The 22,050-nt window shown below is 41.0% G+C and overlaps 1 long non-coding RNA gene across 1 annotated transcript in view; it reads left to right on the top strand.

Annotated features, from left to right (window-relative positions):
* Positions 1-22,050, top strand: part of LOC310744505 — a 57,429-nt gene that overhangs the window by 10,640 nt on the left and 24,739 nt on the right. The gene's annotated exons all lie outside the window — the stretch shown is intronic.

The following is a 22,050-nucleotide window of genomic DNA, read 5'->3' as shown; positions in this document are numbered from 1 at the left end:
AGAATGTCCTATGCCAAGTTGTCAGAATGAGACAGATGTGGGAGACCTTGAAGAGGGCAGCAGCAGGGACTGGAGAGTGAGCACAGGACCGGTGGAAGAATTACTAGAGGGGCCTGTGAAACCACTGAAAAATTATTGCTTGGAAAGAAAATATCATCTGTTTAAAGGCCCTAACTCTTCTTATATAGCCAGCAGCACAGCAGCTGGACACCCCCATAACACCTCCCCAAAAGCCAAGGTGTTTAGGAGGCAGAATTCGCTCCCTGCCCTGAGTGACTCTTCTAGCCTCCACTGACTTCCAATAGCTGCTTCAGCACATCTGATGGTGTGCTTAAAAGCACATTCAGGTCCTTAGAGTCCTGATTCTCTAAGGGCGACTATGAGCAAGGTGACATAATTTCCTGTAAATCAGCAATGAATGCTTTAATAAAGTAACAAATCCTGGACCAAATATAGTCACTGCGGTTTTTTCCAGGCTCTTAAAACCCAAGGGTGTTTGAAAGATTCCAAATTAGGACATAAATATAATCTAGCAAATCAAAAAGCTCCTTTCAGATAACACACACAGGCACACCAAAAACCCTATCGTCTTAAAGTACTAGAAACATTTAACACCACTGAATTGCTCTTTTGGGGAATGCAAGGGTTCGCCAACAGTTTTTGTACAATCAGTCTTTATTCCACAGTCAGGTGGTTCAGCATCTTTGAAATTTTGCTTGTTAGATCAGGTGTTCCACAGCTGTTTCCTCCACAGTGACTCACAGCAGCAGTAAAAAGTCTGTTTCCACAAAGCACAATCTAACGCCACAGAAAGTTACATCTGCACCAGACCTCTCTCCTTAAAATTTACCACTGTTGCTACAACCAATTCTGCTCAATTGGGTGCATCATGGCATTTTTTTAAGGCTTCTGATTCTACCACTGGCCTGTTATACAAGCTTGAAAACAAGCAATATAACCAGACATTGTTCCAAAATTGTCTTTAATTTGAGTCATGCCCCAACTTATTGAGATATTCTGGGGAAACTGATTGTCAGTAGGGCAGAAAACGCACAACTTTGGTCCATTGAGCAGTATATCTAGCTGCCAGTACTAGGAAACAGCTGAGGAGGTAGGGAGGAACTGGGCTTACGCATTTACCAGCTGCCACCACCACATGGCAACTAAAGGGAGGGCAGATTCAGGGGTTGCAAGTGGGGATGTTGTATAATGATAATTTGGCAATGTTCTCCAGCAGGTTTCCATGGGGTTAATATATGCAGCTGTACTTATTAGGCTTTGCGTGTGTATATTTTAAGGGACTGAACTTTTTGTGTTGTTCAGTATGCCACATTTTATCGGCGTGTGTTTCAGAGGAAAAAGAACCTCAGGCACAGCAGCATTTTCAAGCAGGAGGGCACATTGATCACGAGACAGCTTCCAGCTGCAAAATGTTTAGTGTTTTTCTGTATCTTATTCTTTTAGCGGAAAAAAGCACTTACATTGCAGAAAAAAAAGGTAGCTCAGCCTAGCCTTCCTAATAAATCAGTACAAGAATAGAGCACCGTGTTCCCATCATTATCAGTTAAAAGCAATAACACAGTGTGGAAAAACCATCCAGCACAGAGTCACAGAGTTTATCATGATTGCTTCCTGATGGGAAGCTGGTATAAACAAAACAGAGCCCAAGGCCAATCAGAGACTAGCCTGGACACTTGTTGCTGTAGGTATCAAAATAGGAAATAAACAGCTTCAAAACAGTACTGAGAATCACTTCGAGGAAGTACTGTTTCCTTTTAGTGCACTCGCTAAATCTGCTTATCCCTTCTTTAGACTTTCCCCACCGCCAGCTTATTGAAGCCTGGTAAATCTCCCGCAAATCCACTTTTGTAAATGTAATTCCAAACCCCCTCCAACCATCTATTTCTTTAAATGTAAGTTCTCTCAGAGAACTAAGATTGGATCCACATCGCAGCCTCTTATATTTGCAAGGCAGCACTGTTCTGAATGGTGTTTTGGTTTGGGGTTGGTGTTTTCAAACACATTGCTGCTCATGGAGCACATAATATGCCTGCATGCCATCGGAAACCACAACAAAAGTGGGAGGATCTACCCAATGTTCAAAATGTCTTCTTTTTAAAATCCTGGTCTGTGCATGTCTTTGCCCTCACCACGCAGACACTTTTCTCTCAGCCACTAAGTGTCAATATTTTCTAGTACAGGTATGATATAACTCAGAGAGAAATAATGAGGATTTTTAAAGAGTTTGTTCAAGCAGGCAACAATATAGTAGCACAAAGCTTCTAATTAACTATTGCAACTGTCTGAAAGCAGAACATATCTTCCTTGATATCATATTGAATAGGACTAAAGAGTATCATACTGTTTACTGACATTTACAGGAGACACATTCCTTACAGTGCAGGATGCAGACTTGTTCAGATCATTATCTGAACTCCACAAATAATGATAAATTGATGCAGAACAAAAGTTTGCAGCTACACCAAGTCTTATTTGCTTTGCATTGTCTGGAAGAAATGAGGTTTACCTAATTGATGTGCTGATATAAAGTGTCCACATATGTCAAGAGACTATGAAGAGTTAAAAGAAACGGCAGTGTCCAATTTTTAAAATAAATGATAAATAGATTTGAAGAGTCAGACCAGGCCCATGAATAATAGAACATATATCTGTGGAAAGGGTAACAGGAGTTTGTTTTAAATCGAACACCAGTTCAGTGTCATTCATGAACAATAAATCTAATCATTTTGATGAGACACTAGTTTAACGGTCTTTTTTGCAGTTGCTTTATTCATAAATCTTAATGTAATCTGAAAAAAAGGAGATGGCATCACAATAGACAAACTTTTCATGCAACAGCCTTTCGATTTATGGCTACATAAACCTCAAGAGTACGAAAAATCAAATGCTTTACATGTGACATTGCCATAGCATTTCTTAAAGGAAATTATTGTTGTGTTTATAGCTCTCAAGTCAAACAGAAAGGCAGGGAATGTATCACATTAAACATCTAAATTTGTGGGTGCAGTGTGACCTTACCTCAGCAGGGGTAGATAACTTTTTTTCTTACGCTGTACCAAACTCACTATGTGTTTTTTAATTGTTTATTAAAAATGTGTATACTACTATTTTTAAACAAACAAACAAAGTGGTTTACAGCAATCATGTAAAAAAATTAAAATCAGAGATCAACTAACTTTAACAGAAAGATACTTATCTTAATTGCCTGCATAAGCTTTGCAGCATAGAAGGTTTTCAGCAGAATGGGCAGCTGATTTTGGACACCTTGGAAGGACTTAGACCTTGAAACTTATTATTGTATTTTTAAACTGATTGTGTTGTATTTTTTCTGTTAGGCAGGGGGAGATTTTCTGTCTCGGGTACCAAAATAACATGGCTGGCCTAGGGTATCCGGATACTACTATGTGCCCTGACTTGTCTTGGGCCAGACACAGCTGTAGTTCTTTCTTAGCCTAGCTATTTAAGATTATTCTAGGTGGAGATCACAATTTTTAAATGAGATTATTTTGCCTTGTCAATTTCACTGAATATTTCATGTGAATACATCCCCACATGCACTTTTTGCCCCCCCCCCCATGTTCTCTAAACAAACATCAGATGGAGCAATTGCTCTAGAATTTTGACGATTCAGATTGCTAGAATCCAACTAAATGGGACCAATCTGAGTTTTGAAGGGAAGGAAACACAACAGAGCAAGACCCAAGTTTCTTCCACCACCGCCCCCTTATTTTAAATAATCACTACCATTTTTGTCTGCTAGTTTCAACCACTGAATGGAAGCAACAAACGCCTTGGTCAAGGTTCAAGAACAACTCAAAGTAGCCTGTTGTGACATGTTTCAAAATGGAAGAATCCACCCTTTGTCTGTGTTGAAAATACAAAGACAGTATTTGCTTTTGTTCCACTGCTCCAGCCGCATTTGCCAATAACATAAAAAAACCCCAAATGAGAGACAGGAATCTTTTACGGACAAAGACTGTGTATATGTATATATCCTTTTTCTACTCCGAGAGACGTCATAACAATTTTATGATGCGGCTAAAGAGAATCCCTGGCTTGTTTTGGTTAGGATACAGAAATTCCTTGCATAACACAGTGATTAACCAACTTGGCGAAGAATTACTCAACACAAACCCTGACCCACATGTGTGAGAAATAAGCATTCCATGCCACCTCCACAATATTAATTGTTTTCTTTTCCATAACGGACAGCATTAAACCCTTAAAATTTCCAAATTAAAGTTCTTTACACACAAAAGAGGTTGCATGCCCATGCAACTTGTTTTTGTTTAAAAGGAGACAATGCGAAGTATGCAACTTAATTTCTAAGTCTTAAATGTACTTGTTTTCAAGTTTTCAATTTGTTGTACAGTGAGGCTCTGTTCAAGGCCCTTCTTTGGTGAAGCAAAATCTGTTTGGTACACAACATGGGGCATTCTTGGTTGTGGCCCTGCTGTGCACCATCATCAGGATGAAAGAAATAAGAAAGTCTCTTATTTAGGCTGGATCTTAAATATTGGTAGTTTTTATAGTAGTGATTTAAAAAAAATATTTATGATTTTATTTGAATTGGATTCTGACAACGATGAGCTGAAAGAAGCTGACAAAATAGAACTTGCTTGCTACTTCCTCCACACTCCAATCCCCTGAAAAGCAATTCGCAAAAGGTGCTTCTCTGATTTTGGAGAATTGACCCTCCCTAAGACGCGGGTGGTGCTGTGGGTAAAACCTCAGCACCTAGGACTTGCCGATCGCATGGTCGGCAGTTCGAATCCCCGCGGCAGGGTGCGCTCCCGTCGTTCGGTCCCCGCGCCTGCCAACCTAGCAGTTCAAAGGCACCCCCGGTGAAAGTAGATAAATAGGGACCGCTTACCAGCGGGAAGGTAAACGGCGTTCCGTGTGCTGCGCTGCCTCGCCAGATGCAGCTTGTCACGCTGGCCACATGACCCGGAAGTGTCTGCGGACAGCGCTGGCTCCCGGCCTATAGAGTGAGATGAGCGCACAACCCTAGAGTCTGGCAATACTGCCCGTACGGGCAGGGGTACCTTTACCTTTACCTTTAAGAAGCCTCCATGCCCCCTCCCATGCCATTTCAGTGGGCATCTGGAACAGTTTTTCAGAAGTGACTCTGAGCTTTCATTTAAAAACTAAACTAAACTCTAGCCCTTCTAGAAAGAAAGTTATGAAGCATAAAGTTTTGGGGAGATATCCTCCTAATTGCAGCCTGGACATTTCTGCCTGTTGGCCAATGAAAGAAGTTGGAGGTGTGATTGAGAAGTGGTATGCTGGATTCCACCCATGGCTACCCTGTTTCACCAGGCACTAAATAGGTTCCAGCGAACCACTTTAGTATTAATTAGATGAGGGATGGGGACCCGGTGGCCCTGCAGATGTTGCTGGACTCCAGCTCCTATCATGCCAATGGTCAGGGCTGTGAGTCATCTGGAGAGCCAGAGGGTCCCAATCCCTGAACTAGATTGTGCATCAACTTATAAGTGAGTAAATTCACTGCTTCTACCACCCCTTTCTTTCTCTCCCTCTTTTTGCTGAAGCAGTATAGTGGTTGGTTACTCAGAGAAACCCTTGCTGGAAACCAAAGAGAAAAGTAAATGAGGCTTGGCAACTGGAGGGTGCAATTTCATGCTTGAGCTCCGGAGCTCTGCTCTGTGCAACTAGCTGTACAGCTTTACTGTGTGTCTCCTGGGCTCTCTTGAGAGGTAGTCAGGGCTGAATAACCACCTTTCTTTTTGACTTTTTCAAGTTGGCCCATTTGTTTTTGCTCCTGAAGTGTTCAGGAAGGGATGTTCTGCTCCATTTGTTACAAACTAGGTGAAAAGAAAAGTCAGGTAGAGGAGCTTTAGAAACGGAAAACATCTCTTCGTAGACAAGAGAATGCCTCTTCACATTCCTGAAACTATTGTTCTTCTCTGTGGGTTTTGCTTATGTTTAAATTTTCCATGTGATGTCACCAGATGCTGAAGAGGCCAATTAAAAATTAATTGTGGATCTAGCTTCTTCTAGTGTGGTGTGATGGTTAAGTGTTGAGCTTGGACCTGGGAAACGCAGCTAAGAAGCTCACTGGGTGGCCTTGGGCAAATCACTGGGTTTCTCTCTCTCAGCTGAAGCTACTTCACATTCATCAGGCTCAAATGCCACCCTGAACTTCTTGGAGGAACGTGGTGTGGAAACACAAATGTAATAAATAAATAGCATGTGCTCAGCTAGGAGGCCCAGCTTGGTGGTTGCTTTTGTTGACAGATGTCTACAGTCAGGGCTACACACTCTGTGTAAAGGGGAAGGAAATATCCAGCAACTTCAATCTTAAGCAAAGCTGAAGTCTGCCACCTGCAGAAACTGGAAAAAAATGGACATCATTTGTTTATTCTGCACAATTTATTCTAATGGTGAGGAGAGGCTAGGAGAACGTAGAGAAAGCCTTGATCTGGAATGTCACCAGCCATCAACCAAACACTTTCAAATTCATCTACATAATCAGAAGCTATGCCCCTCCCCTGCAGCTACACCCGGAAAACACTTTCATAATTATATGGAGTGATATAAGTTTTACTCAGAGTAGAGACTGTTAGTTTCAATGCATCTTCCCTGAGTAAAACATAGTTCAAATATCACCCCTTGTATTTGGAACTGGTATGTTTAAAAGAAAGATATCCCCTGAACCATAACTGCAACATTTATTTGTTTGCTTGCTTCTTTGTTTGAGTGATTTTATTAGCCACTGTTGCAACCAACATACCAAAACACTTAGCTAGAAGATACAAGGGCAGAGCAATCTTAATGAGAACGGAGGGGAGGTTGTTCCTTGGCAGAGAAACCATCAATTTCTAATCGCCAGTGGCGTAGCGTGGGGGGTGCAGGGGGGGCCGGCCGCACCGGGCGCAACATCTGGGGTTAGGGCAAATCCATGGGTTGGGGGCGCAAATTACTTGCCTTGCCCCGGGTGCTGACAACCCACGCTACGCCACTGCTAATCGCTGCCAGCTTACGCCAGCCACGATAAAAAGATAGCAGCAACTTGTTCCTTTTTTCCTGCAGGGGATGGGTGCTTCCTAATTTTCCTCCCATCAACTTCAATGAGGGGGAAATTAACCATGCCAGCTCCAAGAATATTTTTTTTTCAGTTGGTGTGAGAGCTTATGATGGGAACAGGAGGGCTTTGGATCCTTCCAATCCAAGATCCATGTGATCCACAGTAGGATGGACTCCCTTGGGAGGCTGTGGACTCTCCTTCCCTGGAGGTTTTTAAGCAGAGGTTGGATGGCCACTTGCCATACATAGATGCTTTAGTTGATATTCCTGCATTTCAGGGGGTTGAATGGTGTCCCTTGGGGTCCCTTCCAACATTAAAATTCTATGATCCCACCATATCCCCACCATCTCCCTTTTTCAGCCCCTATCACCGTGGCAGCTCCAGTGGCAGAAGAGTAATGAGAACTCTTATTATTTACATTATCATCATCATCATCATTATTAAATACATTTTTATACCACCGCCATCCATAGATGTTCACAGGGCAGTTCACAACATAAAAATTATACAGCTGTAGTGATGAGGCCTCTGACCACAGAAAGGGAGCCCCATGGCATCTCACAGCCCCTCCACCACCTTTCTAAGGAGTATAAGATTGCTTCATAAAATACTATAAAATGAGTTATTAAAATATGTTTATAGGTTTTTATTCACCATCTGTTGAAGCTGGAACAGTCAAGCCATGACAGATACCACAGCTGGAAATGTTCATTTTTAAAAACAAAAAGACGATAGTCTTTCACTTTTCGTTTTCAATTATAATTCATCCTGCATCGGTGATAAACTGATAAGAAAACAAATTTCCTTTAAGTTTCTGAGTAATAATCTCAAACTCATGGTCTTCATTTCACTCTAAAGCTATTGCCTTGGGCGAAAGGAATAGCTGAGAAAGATGAGCAGGAAAGCTCTCCAAACAAGCACTGATTAAAACAAAAATTAAAAAGAAAGTATTATAGCAACTGGTGCCATCTAGCTGCCATGTAAGCAACTGGTTATATTTAAGCAGAGAAAGATTGTGACAGAAATATAGTAAAAGTCTTCTTAGATGCAGAAATGCATATTGTAATATGCTAAGGAGGTTTGTAGTGAAGATGGCCATGGTACAGACTCTGCAAGTAAGCAGCTGCGATGACATGATGCCATGCCAACTGCTGAAAGACTGAAGCTCCAAATAACAGAATGTTCACAAACGGGCCATCTTCTTTGACAGAAGTGAACAGCCAGTTTGGCTAGGCAAAGACAGGATGTAGAGAGTGGAGGAGCTGTGTTGACATGTAGGTAGTATGGACAGGTTAAGACTTAGAAAGTTGTCAAGGCCAAGAATCATTGGAACATTGACAAGGCCAAGAATCGGTGTGTTGATTGAAGTAATGGAACCAAGTAGGTAATAGGTTTGAAGAACGATGGACCTGAGTGAATGTGATGGGGATGTCTACCAGAATGGGACAAAGAAACATGTAAGACTCTGTGCCATTGACTGAATGGAAGTACACATGCAAGCCTGGAGACAGTGAGTGAGGAAACTACGAGCGATTACATTTGCATGGTTCAGACCCTGAATTATGTCTTGTGTGACCTATGCTGTTAGCACAGTACTCAGACTAGGCAATTATAAGGAGAAGGTGAGAATGCCAAAGTATTATATTACAAATTCACAACTAAAAGGTCCACATTGGCAAAGCTGGAATTTACAAGGGGCCAAAAAAACAGGGAGAAATTAGGCTGGCTGCTGGCAACAATTATGCAGGCTCTATTCTTTCACTAGGATGCGGGTGGCGCTGTGGTCTAAACCACAGAGCCTAGGGCTTGCCGATCAGAAGGTTGGCTGTTCGAATCCCCGCGACGGGGTGAGCTCCTGTTGCTCAGTCCCTGCTCCTACCAACCTAGCAGTTCAAAAGCATGTCAAAGTGCAAGTAGATAAATAGGTATCTGGCGGGAAGGTAAACGGCGTTTCCATGCGCTGCTCTGGTTCGCCAGAAGCGGTTTAGTCATGCTGGCCACATGACCTGGAAGCTGTCTGCAGACAAACACAGGCTCCCTCAGCCTATAGAGCGAGATGAGCATCGCAACCCCAGAGTCGTCCGCAGCTGGACCTAACGGTCAGGGGTACCTTTACCTTTACCTTTATTACTTTCACTAGTTGATCTCACTGTCATCTTTAGTCGTTTTTTCATCCTGTTCATGTGTTCTAAGCCCAACATGTCAACAACAGTGTGGCGGCTTTTCTTTTCTGATCTTGTTCAGATGTCTTTGAAGCCCACCACCATACAGTATATGCAGCACATGTTTATAGCACAGCACAGCATTTACCAGTAACTCCCAGGTGGACAATGTGGCTCAGCAGAGTGGGCGGAAAATTAGCATAGGAATGTCTGAAAATTCCAGGCATTGCTGACATTCATATCTGTCTCCATACCTAACACCAGAATGCAGACTGGCCAAGGCATGGCTTAGAAATGTGTCAGAAAACAGAGAGATGTGAGAAGAAGCCCTGTTAAAAGTGTTTGACTTTTGGCTCATCCAGAAGGGTCAGGGTTGGGATTCCCAGAGTAGAGATCAGTAACACTGTTTTGGATTTAGCGTATATATTAAGTAAAAGTTCTCAATGAATGCATTGTTTTGTATGCTTCCCCAAGCAGTGAGAAATGCTTTTCAGGGTCACTTTTCTTTGGAGAGAGCACTGGACACAGGCTGCAAGTCTAATATGTCTACTCAGAAGTAAATCCCACTGAATTCAGTGTGAGTTATTCCCAAATAAGTGGGTTTAAGATTACAGCCCCATTTATGATTTTGTATTTTGTGTACTGTAGTTATTGTATGTCACCTCAACTACACTTAAGTGAATAAAAGTGAGAAATAGATTATTTTAATCACTAAGAAGTAAACAGATATTGGTAATTACAGGCCACTATCAGGGCTGAGCCACAATGTCTCAGAAAATAGTATTTGGATAAATTATCTGGTAATTTCCTTGTGAAGGCTCCCTGCCCCACCAAACTGTTGCATGGAGAAGGGGGGGGCATTTTTCAGTGAGCCCTAGCCACAATGGAGCACAACATTAAATGTACTTAACCCCATTCGCATCAGTAGCCTTAAGAGCACCCTTAGCTCTGTACTAGATTGTGATCCAGAGCATTCTGTAATATCTGTTTATGTATAAAGATATAAGTAGAACACAGTAGAGAATAGAGATAAATTCAGTTCAGTTCATATTTAAAGGTGAACCTAATCTGCATCTTCGAAAACAATATGTGAATTGAAACACAGCCATACTTCTCTGAATTTTGCAGTGTAGTTCCCCAGCGAAGTTGTTGGTCTCATCCTTCTGTTTTGAGAGACAGTGGAGTATGCCTCTGGGGGGTGAAGTCAAAGTACTACATCAGCAACACCAAAGTGACCTCCCTGGGGTGAAAGCCTGGGCAGTGTGTATGGTGATCCTGGGCTGCCCAGATGGCAGACTCGCCTCTCCGCCTTACTGATGTAGTCCAAAGAAAAGCAGAACAATACATTTGGCACCAGCTTGGTTGCAGGAGTTGCCCCAACCATCTTGGGGACTCCACTCTGAATTTGTGTAGGGTTTACTTCTTAGCCTTTTCTTCTCTCAAAGCTATCCCACAAGGCAGCGGAGGTTAATGTGTACAAAACTACATATACTAAAGTGTTTATAAAAATGCATATATTGTTGAAAATAACATTTAATTTTTTTTATGTAAGATGTTTATTAGGATTTTACAAAAAGCAAAAATTAACAGAATAAAAAGAAGACAAGAAAAAAAAGAAAAAATACAAAAAATACAAAAATACATAAAAAAAAGAAAATACAAAATACAAAAAAGAAGTAGAAAAAGTTAAAAACAAATCCATTTTTTTTCATATCTTTAAGCTCGTTTGCTTGTTTCCTTGACCTCCTCGCACCTCCCTTTTTTGTATTCCCATTCACATAGTCAGTTCAGCAAATCCTTACCCTCTTTCATTTATCTTAACTCTATATCTTAATATATTATAACTGTATATTTTCATCCATTATCAGTCCATTTTTACATATTCTTATTGGTCTTGTTGCTAATGCCACTTAATTTCGATCCAACATCATTTTAACATTCATTAATTTTACAATATTTCTGCAAATAGTCTTTGAATTTCTTCCAATCTTCTTCCACCGACTCTTCTCCCTGGTCTCGGATTCTGCCAGTCATTTCCGCCAGTTCCATATAGTCCATCACCTTCATCTGCCACTCTTCCAGGGTGGGTAAATCTTGTGTCTTCCAATACTTTGCAATAAGTATTCTTGCTGCTGTTGTAGCATACATAAAGTTCTATCTTTCTTTGGCACCAATTGGCCGACTATGCCCAGGAGAAAGGCCTCTGGTTTCTTCAGGAAGGTATATTTAAATACCTTTTTCATTTCATTATAGATCATCTCCCAGAAAGCCTTAATCTTTGGGCACGTCCACCAAAGGTGAAAGAATGTACCTTCATTTTCTTTACATTTCCAACATTTATTATCGGTCAAATGATAGATTTTTGCAAGCTTGACTGGTGTCATGTACCACCTGTATATCATTTTCATAATATTCTCTCTTAAGGCATTACATGCCGTAAATTTCATACCTGTAGTCCACAACTGTTCCCAGTCAGCAAACATAATGTTGTGTCCAACATCTTGTGCCCATTTAATCATAGCAGATTTAACCGTTTCATCCTGCGTATTCCATTTCAACAGCAAGTTATACATTCTTGAAAGTATCTTAGTTTTGGGATCTAACAGCTCTGTTTCCAATTTTGATTTTTCCACCTGGAAGCCAATTTTTTTGTCCAAATTATAAGCCTCCCTTATTTGATAATAGTGGAGCCAGTCTCGCACTTTGTCTTTTAATTTCTCAAAACTCTGCAATTTCAATTTGTCTCCTCCTTGCTCCAGAATTTCCCAATATTTCAGCCATTTGGCCTCCATATTGAGCTTTTTCTGAGCCTTCGTTTCCATCGGTGACAACCACCTTGGGGTTTTATTTTCAAGTAAGTCTTTATATCTTATCCAGACATTAAACAATGCTTTCCTGACAATATGGTTTTTAAATGCTTTATGTGCTTTAACCTTGTCGTACCACAAATATGCATGCCACCCAAAAACGTTATTAAAACCTTCTAGATCCAAAATGTCTGTGTTTTCAAGAAGCAGCCATTCTTTCAACCAGCAGAATGCTGCTGATTCATAATAAAGTTTAAGGTCTGGCAGGGCAAATCCACCTCTTTCCTTTGCATCAGTTAATATTTTAAATTTTATTCTGGGCTTCTTGCCCTGCCAGACAAATCTAGAAATGTCTCTCTGCCACTTCTTGAAACAGTCCATTTTGTCCAAAATTTGCAATGATTGAAACAAAAATAACATTCTTGGCAATACATTCATCTTTATAACAGCAATTCGACCCAACAAGGAAAGCTTCAAATTTGACCATATTTCTAAGTCCTTTTTCACTTCTGACCAACATTTCTCATAATTGTCTTTAAATAAGTTTAAGTTCTTAGCAGTCATATTAACCCCCAGGTATTTTACTTTCTTGACCAGTGTTAAACCTGTCTCCTTCTGAAACCTCTCATTCTCAATCGGTGTTAAATTTTTCTCAAGAACTTTGGTTTTTAACTTGTTCAACTTGAATCCTGCCACATGACCAAATTCTTGAATCAGTTCTAATACTCTTTTAGTACTAGATTCTGGCTCCTGTAACGTCAATACTAAGTCATCTGCAAAAGCTTTCAGTTTATATTGTTTGGCTCCGACATGTATACCTTTAATCAGACGGTCCCTTCTAAACATATTTAGCAAAACCTCCAGGATCGAAATAAATGGGGAAATTGGGCAGCCTTGTCGTGTACCTTTCTCTATCTTAAATTCCTCTGTCACCACGTTATTAACAATTAGTTTAGCCTTTTGTTCTGAATAGATTGCACTTATACCATTTTCAAACCCTTGACCAACCCCCATCCCCTGAAGATTTTTCTTCATAAAACTCCAAGAAATATTATCAAAGGCTTTCTCCGCATCTACAAAGATTAAAACTGCTTTAGTATTAATGTTCACTTGCAACTTCTCCAAAATGTTAATTATATTCCTCGTGTTGTCAGACAAGTGTCTACCTGGGAGAAAGCCGGCTTGGTCCTTGTGTATCTCTTCCACTAATACTTTCTTCAATCTTTTAGCCAAAATATCAGCAAATATTTTATAATCCACATTGAGCAGGGATATGGGGCGGTAGTTCTTAAGTTGTGTCTTTTCAGACTCAGTTTTCGGTATAAGCATAATATAAGCTTCCTTCCACGACTCTGGCGCTCCCCCCCCCCCAAAAAAAAATTTCATTACAAACCTCCTTTAGTGGTTGCATTATCCACTCCTTCAAAGATCTATAATATTTTGAGGTTAGGCCATCCGGCCCTGGAGATTTGCCCAACTGCATATTCTGAATGGCACCTTCTACCTCCTGTTCTGTAATTTTATGGTTCAACATTAACTTGTTTTCTTGAGAGATTTTTTGTAGTCCATTTGTTTTTAAGAATTGGTCTAAATCAAACTCTTTCTGTGGCCCTTGTGTATATAACTGTTTAAAATACCTCTGGAAGCATTTTCTAATTTCCACTGGATTCTGAATGTTCTTTCCTTCCACTTCCAAATTGGTAATAGTATTGAGCTTTTGTCTTTTTTTCATTTGCCAGGCTAACAATTTTCCACATTTATTAGCCGATTCAAATGTCCTTTGTCTCATTTGTTTAATTTTCCATTCGATTTCCTGATTCATCATCTTCATATATTGCACTTGATATAACTTTATATCTCTCAGAATCTCTTGTGACTTTGGTTTCGCTCTCAGTTTCTTCTCACCTTCTTTTATTTTTTCCAAAATTTTATCTTTTTTCTCATTTTGAGCTCTCTTCTTTATTGCATTCTGTTGAATCAGAAACTCCCTCATAACTGCTTTACTTGCGTCCCAGATTACTCTTTTTTCAATAGTGGTGTTCAAATTTATCTCAAAATAGTCTCTCAAGGTTTTTTGGGCCTTCTTGATAACCTCTTGATCTCTAAACAAGGTGTCATTCATCCTCCATCTGAAGGAACCGGTTGGTGTTAATTTCATCTCCATTTTCACAGCATTATGGTCGCAGCAAGTTTTAGGGCAAATTCCCACTTTTCGAGTCTTAGGTGCCAGTCCTCTAGTTATCCAGATTTGGTCAATTCTTGTCCATGTCATTTTGGCTTCAGAAAAGAAGGTTCCCTCTCTAGCCAAGGGATTCTTAGTTCTCCAAATGTCAATCAAATCCATATTGTCAGTCAATTCAAAAAAGGTTTTTGGTAGTCTGCCATCTTTTGTAACTACCTGTCTCTGCGACTTGTCCATGTTTGTAGATACCACTCCGTTCATATCTCCCATCATGATAATGTTGTAATCCATATAGTCTAACAATGTCTCAAGCAACTTCTTAAAAAATTCAGATTTCCCCTCATTCGGTGCATATACTCCTACTATCAAAAATTTTTCTCCTTGTGTCTGAATTTTGATTGCCACAAATCTTCCTTGATCATCTTTAAAAACAAATTTCGGTGATAGGCTCTCTTTTGCATAAATAACTACTCCTCTCTTTTTGACCTTGTCCGATGAGATAAACTCTTGGCCCAATCTTTTATTGATCAATACTTTCCTATGTAGCCTTATCACATGTGTTTCCTGTAAACAAATCAAGTCCAATTGTTCCTTTTTCAGTAAATGAAAGACTTTCTTCCTTTTCTCCGGGGAATTAAATCCATGAATGTTCCAACTTAATAGTTGCAGAGACATGGTGTATTTATTTTGCTTCTCCTCCAACTGCTCCCAATAATTGTTCTTGTTCTGACGGTGGTATCACTTTCTCTAGCTTGTCCAATCCCAAAGGTAGTGGTACTATGCCTTGTATTCCTGGTTTTAAAGCTTTTGGCTCTTCTTCAGCTTCTTTTTGCAGGTCTTCTTCGTGTTCTCTCAAAAAAATTTCTTTATCTTCCACTGATCTTATTTTAAACTTTTTCCCTTTAAAGGTAAAAGATAGGCCTTGGGGGAATTCCCACCTAAAAATGGTTCTGTTTCCTCTCAGCAGGGCCACCAAATCTCCGTAGTTAGACCTAAGGTCCAAAAGATATTTCGGGATATCCTTAAATATCTCCACTCTTGATTCGTTTATTTCCAAGGTATTCTGGAAGTGCAGACTCAGTATTTTGTCTCTCTCCTCTTTTGATCGGAGGGTAATCAAACAGTCTCTCACCCTGTTCTTTCTTCCTCCTCTTCCAAGTCTGAAAGCACTCACTATCTTGAAGTCTTGTTTATCATCCAGGTTCCAAAAGTCTGCAAATTCCTGTGTAAGAAAGTCACTCAAACTATCTTTCTCAAGTTCAGGTACAGCCCTGATCCTTAGATTTGTCTGTTTTTCTTTTAATTCAATCATAGACAGTAATGACTTGTGGTCCTCAAGCTGCCTACATATTGGTGGTATCTTTTCCTCTACGGCCAATACTTTTTCCTTGGCTTCTTCAGCTGTTTCTCGGTTCAAAGTAGATTCCTGCAGCAGTTTCTCAATAGATTCTGTATTTGAGTTCACCTTCTGCCCCAAGTTGTTGATGCTTGAAGTATTTTGATCAATTTTAGTTGTCGCCTCAGCAACTTGTTTGCTTAATTTTTCCAAAGATTCAAAAATTTTATCTAATGCTGGAGCTAAACCCCCTTCAGATGCCATTCCTTTAGGCGCCGCCTGAGCTGGATCTTCCCCTGGTGGGGCAGAAGGGCCGGGTGCTGATGGTCTACGCTGCTGCAGTCTAATTTTACCCGATCTTGTTGTTTTTTCCTGAGTCAAATCTGCCATAACACTTTATCTAAGGATCAAGGTCAGTCCCACGGTTACTTGTTTTGTAGTGGAAAATTCCCCTGGCCAGTTTAGAGTGGAAAATTCCCTGGCCAATTGTAACAATTTCAAAGTTCCTCTAGGGGGACACAGTAGCAGTCCAAACTTGTAACAATAAAATGACTTTTCCAACTTTCAAAAATCCCCCCTTTAACGAAAGAAGCAACAGTTTCAAGTCCGAAGAAACCCTTCAGAGTCAAAGTATCTCTCTTACAGAGTTAGCTGTCAAAAAGTTGCATTATCCTTTAACAGCGCGATTAACAATACAACAGTTCTATTGTCCCTTGACAGTCCGTTCCCAGGGATTAAGTGGTGGTCTTTGTTCCCTTTCTCTCCTTTTTTTGCAGGCAAAAAAAAAATACTTCCCCTTCTCCCTCCCCTCTCCTGCACCTCAGGGAGAGAGTTCTCTTTTAATTGATGTTAGGATTTGAGTCTTTTTCAACGCGATTTTCAAGGTCTTAGCTTAGACAGTCTTTGCTTTGATCTATTTACAGAAAACGGAAGGCGGACTTCCTGTTTACGCCTTCCCGCTTCAGTGCCAAATTAGTCCTTTTTTCCCCTTAAATTCCCCAATCTTCAAACTTGACCTACTCACGGGTAGTTGTTTAATAGCCGAATTGTCACAGGAAAAAGGTCAGCGCTCTCCGGCAACAGCTGCGCGGCTTCACTCCACGGAAGAAGCAGTTGACTCTCAGCACTGCGCCACACTCCCCGTTTCGCTCCGGAACTCTTTACAGGGTTCCCTCGCAAATTGGGGGGGGCGCTAAGGGTGCCCACTGAGTCCCACGGTCACAGGCTTCTCCCGCCTGTGATTTTCGAAGGGGTCCCCGCTTCGCCGTAGCAGCAAGACCCGCGGAGCTACTCCCTCAAGACTAGAGGGAATCGGCCATTGCCGATGGCGCCGCCTCCGGAAGTCCGAAAATAACATTTAAAATGCATCCTATTGGGATGCATATTATAAAAAATTGCAATATAAACATGTGCAATTTTAGGAGAAATTCGCTGACAAATTTTCTTGAAGGCTTATTTTTAAAATGCTCACTGATATAGAAACATCACAAACTAAACTTAATAATGGGAAAATGAGAAACCAGAGAAAAACCAAAATTGACATACTCAGCCATCCTTAGAAAGTAGGCAGGCATACATGTAGGTAGGTCTAGCTCCAAAGAAGCATCAGTGCTAAAGCCACAGCAGTTTTCCTGAAGCCCTAAACTACTTCTGTTAGCTAGCTCCAAAAACTCCCTTTCATTTCTATGTATACAGAAGACATATGGCAGTTACACGTAGGTTGCTGTACTCCTCTCTGGAGCTTAAACTCTCCTGAGTGCCAACTTTTCTGTTGCTTATAGAATTAATCACCCTAATTTTGTCAGGGTTGCTGACTCACTCTTAACTCCTTGTTCTTTCCTTGAATATAATATGCAACGAAGTTTGTTCAGGGATTGTTATTGCAGAATAATGTACTCATGTAAGCCTATTCTATGCAACTCAGGTTGAAAGCTCAGCCAACTTATTATGCTTACTGTAGAGCTCTAGGCAAATATCTTCCTCCTGTTGCCCCTAGCCTACTTTACAGAGTCATGGGGGTGGGTGGATATCATTAGCGAGGGGAGGTCAGCTTGGCCCAGCCATTGTCCAGAGGACAAATAGGGACTGGGACCTTGATTCTCCTCTGCAGCATTGGCCTCTACTCTTTGGTTGCAGGAGCAAAAGCAAACGCAATAGTAACAGCCACTAGCCAGATGAAAAATACATCTGGGGAAGGACTGGCCCTACCATTTGGCAGAGTGAGGTAGCCAGTGAGGGAGTGGAAGCTAGGTGGGGGGAGTGGCAACAGCTTCCTGATCATTCCACCTCTGTTGGAGGGCAGAATTGTGTGTGTCGCGCACCTGTGCCCCCTAAACTAACCTGCTACCCTCAGGTGTAGCAGATGTTCCCCACCAGTCATCAGTGTCGAAGTAACAAATACCCTCCAACATTCCAGTGATCAAAATTGGGTTGCTCGTTTTTTGGTCCCAAGCTCTTGCGGGAGCTAGCATGAGGGTTGCATGAGAGCATAAAACGAAGAAATGAGTGTCTTTTGGTCTGCTGCTTGGGATGAGCAAGCGGATGAGAAAACCACGGCTTTCCAGGATCCAATGAGAAGCTGGGATAGCTTCTGTGATTCCAGGATGCCCCACTCAAATTGGGACAATTGAGGGGTATGCAACTCTCATTCAATATGTGAAATGGGGGTGCAGGCAGCTTCACTTCAGGCAGTGAGATATCTTGAGTCAGCCCTGTGGAGGAGATGGCACACCCTCCCAAAAAGAACACTGTGAATAGGAAAGTCCCAGTCTTTAGTTATTTTTTAATAACGTAATATTGTAAAAAAAATTGCATATTGCTCAGAATCTCTGCCATGGAGCAGGATAGGAATGAAATGTAATACATAATAAGAGGTAGGAATATATTGAACCCACAGGGGTTGAAACAGGAATGGAGCAAGGACCTAAATAAATGGCAGCGGAGATAAAGAATAAAAGGCTCCAACCCAGAAAAGATCATGCTTAATTAAAAGAGAGAGAGAGAAAACACCAACCGGGTGGCAACCTTATTTGTTCAGTAGAAATAGCTGCAGAGAAGCAATAAATGGCTTTACTTCCTTCCTTGTGGCAGAGTCAGAAATGGATTTCAAAGCTTGGGGTGGGGGAATGTCAAAGTGCAGGAAGTGACAGAAAGCAAGTTATAACAAGTTGCACACACCACAGTCTGGACTCTGGGTTCACTTTGGGCATTCAAAGCCTGACTGGTGCTTCTCCAAAACTTACTTGAAGTAGCCAAACTTCCTGGATTTATAAAACTGGGCAGAATATTTTATGGGAGCAGGATTCCACATTACTCGCATTTCCTTTCCTTATTAGCAGACGACCACAAGGCAATCCTGTCTTAGTTGCCGCCGCATCTGAGGCCTGGGCAGTGGAAAGGTATCATTAGTGCAGACACAGGTAGCACTTGAATCATTAAGGCTTCGATCCAAAGTACATTTGGGTTGGCAGCAAGAGCCACGAGAATCAATAGGAGACACTTCCAAGTCTGTATGTTTATTGTGGAGTTCCATAGTTCCAGTGGGACTATAATATCTCAATAAAGCTGGTAATATCTCCAGAACTATAGGACTAGCCGTCACGAAACATGGTAGGATGATGGTTCATTTTTGTAAAGAGTTTAGGCTTACAACTCTCAAATATTACTCATAGTTACAGGTAGGTAGCCGTTTTGGTCTGCCATAGTCGAAACAAAATAAAAAAATTCCTTCCAGTAGCACCCTAGAGTCTCTATGGTGCTATTGGAAAGAAATATTACTCAGTTGGCTTAGTACATTAATATCCCACCTTTCTTCCATGGAATTCAAGATGGCATCCATCAGTTTTCCAGGCACAGTGGTACCTCGGGTTACAGACTCAGAAATAGTGCTTCAGGTTAAGAACTTTGCTTCAGGATGAGAACAGAAATTGTGCTCCGACGGCGCGGCAGCAGCAGGAGGCCCCATTAGCTAAAGTGGTGCTTCAGGTTAAGAACAGTTTCAGGTTAAGAACGGACCTCCTGAACGAATTAAGTAATTAACCCAAAGTACCACTGTATTTTCCCACAGTGAGGAGGCTTAGTCCTCTTTTGCTTTAACAAACCTATCAGAAACTGAAAATGTGCCCTGATTACATTCTCTGGCCAGTGTACAGGAAGCTCTGATTGGCTGCTTTCCCCATAGCTACCATATGATTGATGGCCTTGTAATCAGACCCTAAAATTAAAACATACCCATATAAGAGATAATGTGGACTACCAGCTGAACAAGCATGGCACTGAAGGAACATTTCATTTCATTTGCCAGGAACCTCTTGTCTCCTGCATCCTTGTCCATCTTTTAATTAATAATGGAGATTTCAAGTTAGTGGCCTAAGACAGAATTAAGTATTAACTATTTTTAGTGTTGCTTGGACAATCCATTTGGCAGCAAAGAACATCTTCAGATGAGTCACTGCCTTTGCTGCTATTCCCTTTAAATAAATTATTCAGTTTAACATATTCATAAAGCCTAAGCCAACAATTATTCCTTAAAAGGGTATCCTCAAGTGACTTCCATGTGGGTTCAAAGCTATTTAGAGATAAGAGGAGAGAGAGGAAGAGAAGCTCAGCCTGCATTCCAAGCCACTCTCCCCTGGTTTCAAAGGGCAATCTTTCTTTTTGAAGTGTAGGATATGCAGTTGGCTATCTATTCTTGTCAAGTTTCATATTAAATGCTTTCTCTGCGGTGGGTGGATTGTCCAGGTTTGCCCTTTGGAAACGGCTCACATCAGCCTAATGTGTTTTTCATTGGTTTTTGTTACCAAGAAGCTGTTTCACATCACTACTGTTTAAAATTGCACTGGCATTTTCATTGCAGCCTCTTCTTCAGATCGCTGTCAGCAAGACTAAAGGTGTTTCCCACTGTGCCGTGAAGCATCTATTAAACTTTGTTCTGAGAGAGAGATTCCAAAAACACCAATCAGCTAAAGAATGGGTCTATCAGGGATGAATAGTGACATTTTTTCTCCTGCGGTTGCCGCCCATCACCACACGGGCTTCAAGGGAACATTGCAACATATGTTCCTAGAAGTGTACTCAAGAAAAGACTACTTCTCTCTCTCTTTAAAGTCTGCACAAAAAGAAAATTAACTAGGGGTGGCTCCAAGCTCAGATTAAATAGGAATACTGTCTCTGTCCTGAGATGACTCCCAAGAAGCCTGAAGAGGCTCTGGATATCTCTACATAGTAAATGGCCTTGGCTGGCATTCCATACTCAACTAGAAACTACCTCCTTCTTTATCTTCCAACAATAGTTGGAACCAGAGCAAATGGCCCACAAAACCATCTAATTCAAGTTTGTCCTCTAATTTAAGTTTGTCCCCATCCTCTTCCCCAAAGGGCAACATTGAGACTAAGGAGGAATATTATTATTTGCTGCTCACTAGATTAACTGTAATAAGGCAGGCAGGCAGGTAGAAGCTGGTTGAAGCTTCTAACAGCAGACACCACTGATCACATCTGTTTTCGCTTGCTAGCTAGGGCTAGCTGTAGGCAAACCAAATGTCAGAATGTTGAAAGTGGTAAGATAGAACCGTCATTTCTGTCTTTCGTATCTTTTACGATGCTTCTGAACAAATGCATGCGAACAACACAGACAACCACTTTTAACCTGTGCTATTTTTCTAGAAAACAGAGGTGCCAGAACACACCATGAACAGCTCCCTTGTTCTCTTGGAATGGCAATGGCGCGCTCCTGAGAGGTGCTGGAACTGAGTTCCGGCGAGTTCCGGCCGAAAAAGCCCTACTTTTAACTCTCCTAAAAACTATTGTCTGTTTCCAACCAAGCAAAAAGGAAAATATTTGCTTAGTCTAATATCTGTGCAAGACGTGTCTGGGGCCTCCAGATTTGGATGCTTGGCATTCCTTTCAAACTGTAAGAAACAATTAGGATTATTGGTATTTCAGGGCCCCACATTACTTTGTTAGGTATCCTGCTGGCTTTTTATAGAGGTGGAGAAAATAAACATATTTCCCCACTGTTTCCTCCATTCCCATACAACAAGCATCTCAAATCATTAACAAATGTGTGAGTCTCAAATCCTTTTCTAGGAATCACCTAGTTGCCAGTGACCCTCAGATACTATCAGTTTGGCAAGGAAGAATGATAATACAACAAATGGTGCTTTACAAATATGTCTGAAGATCTCTAAAGGAGTCTGCAAAGGTGTACGAGCTTTTATATCGCACTTCAGACATTTGGCCAATTCAAATATCCATATTCAGCACTTTTCAGGGAAGCCTGCTTGGTTAATTCCCTTCTAATGTTCAAAATGGTTGTCAGTTTACACACACACTCTCTCTCTCTCTCTTGGGCTTATTTGTTCCTCTTTTTTTAACAATGTGTATTCCACCTTTTCATCATGCTGATTCGCAAAACAGCTTACAAATTTAAAATATCGAAACAACATACAACAGAGTAAAATGAATAGCAACTCATATTAAAAGCTGAGGGAAAC

The sequence above is a fragment of the Podarcis filfolensis genome, assembly GCF_964270895.1.
Source record: "Podarcis filfolensis genome assembly, chromosome: 11".
Lineage (NCBI taxonomy): Eukaryota > Metazoa > Chordata > Lepidosauria > Squamata > Lacertidae > Podarcis > Podarcis filfolensis.
This window is presented reverse-complemented; position numbering and strand designations above follow the sequence as displayed.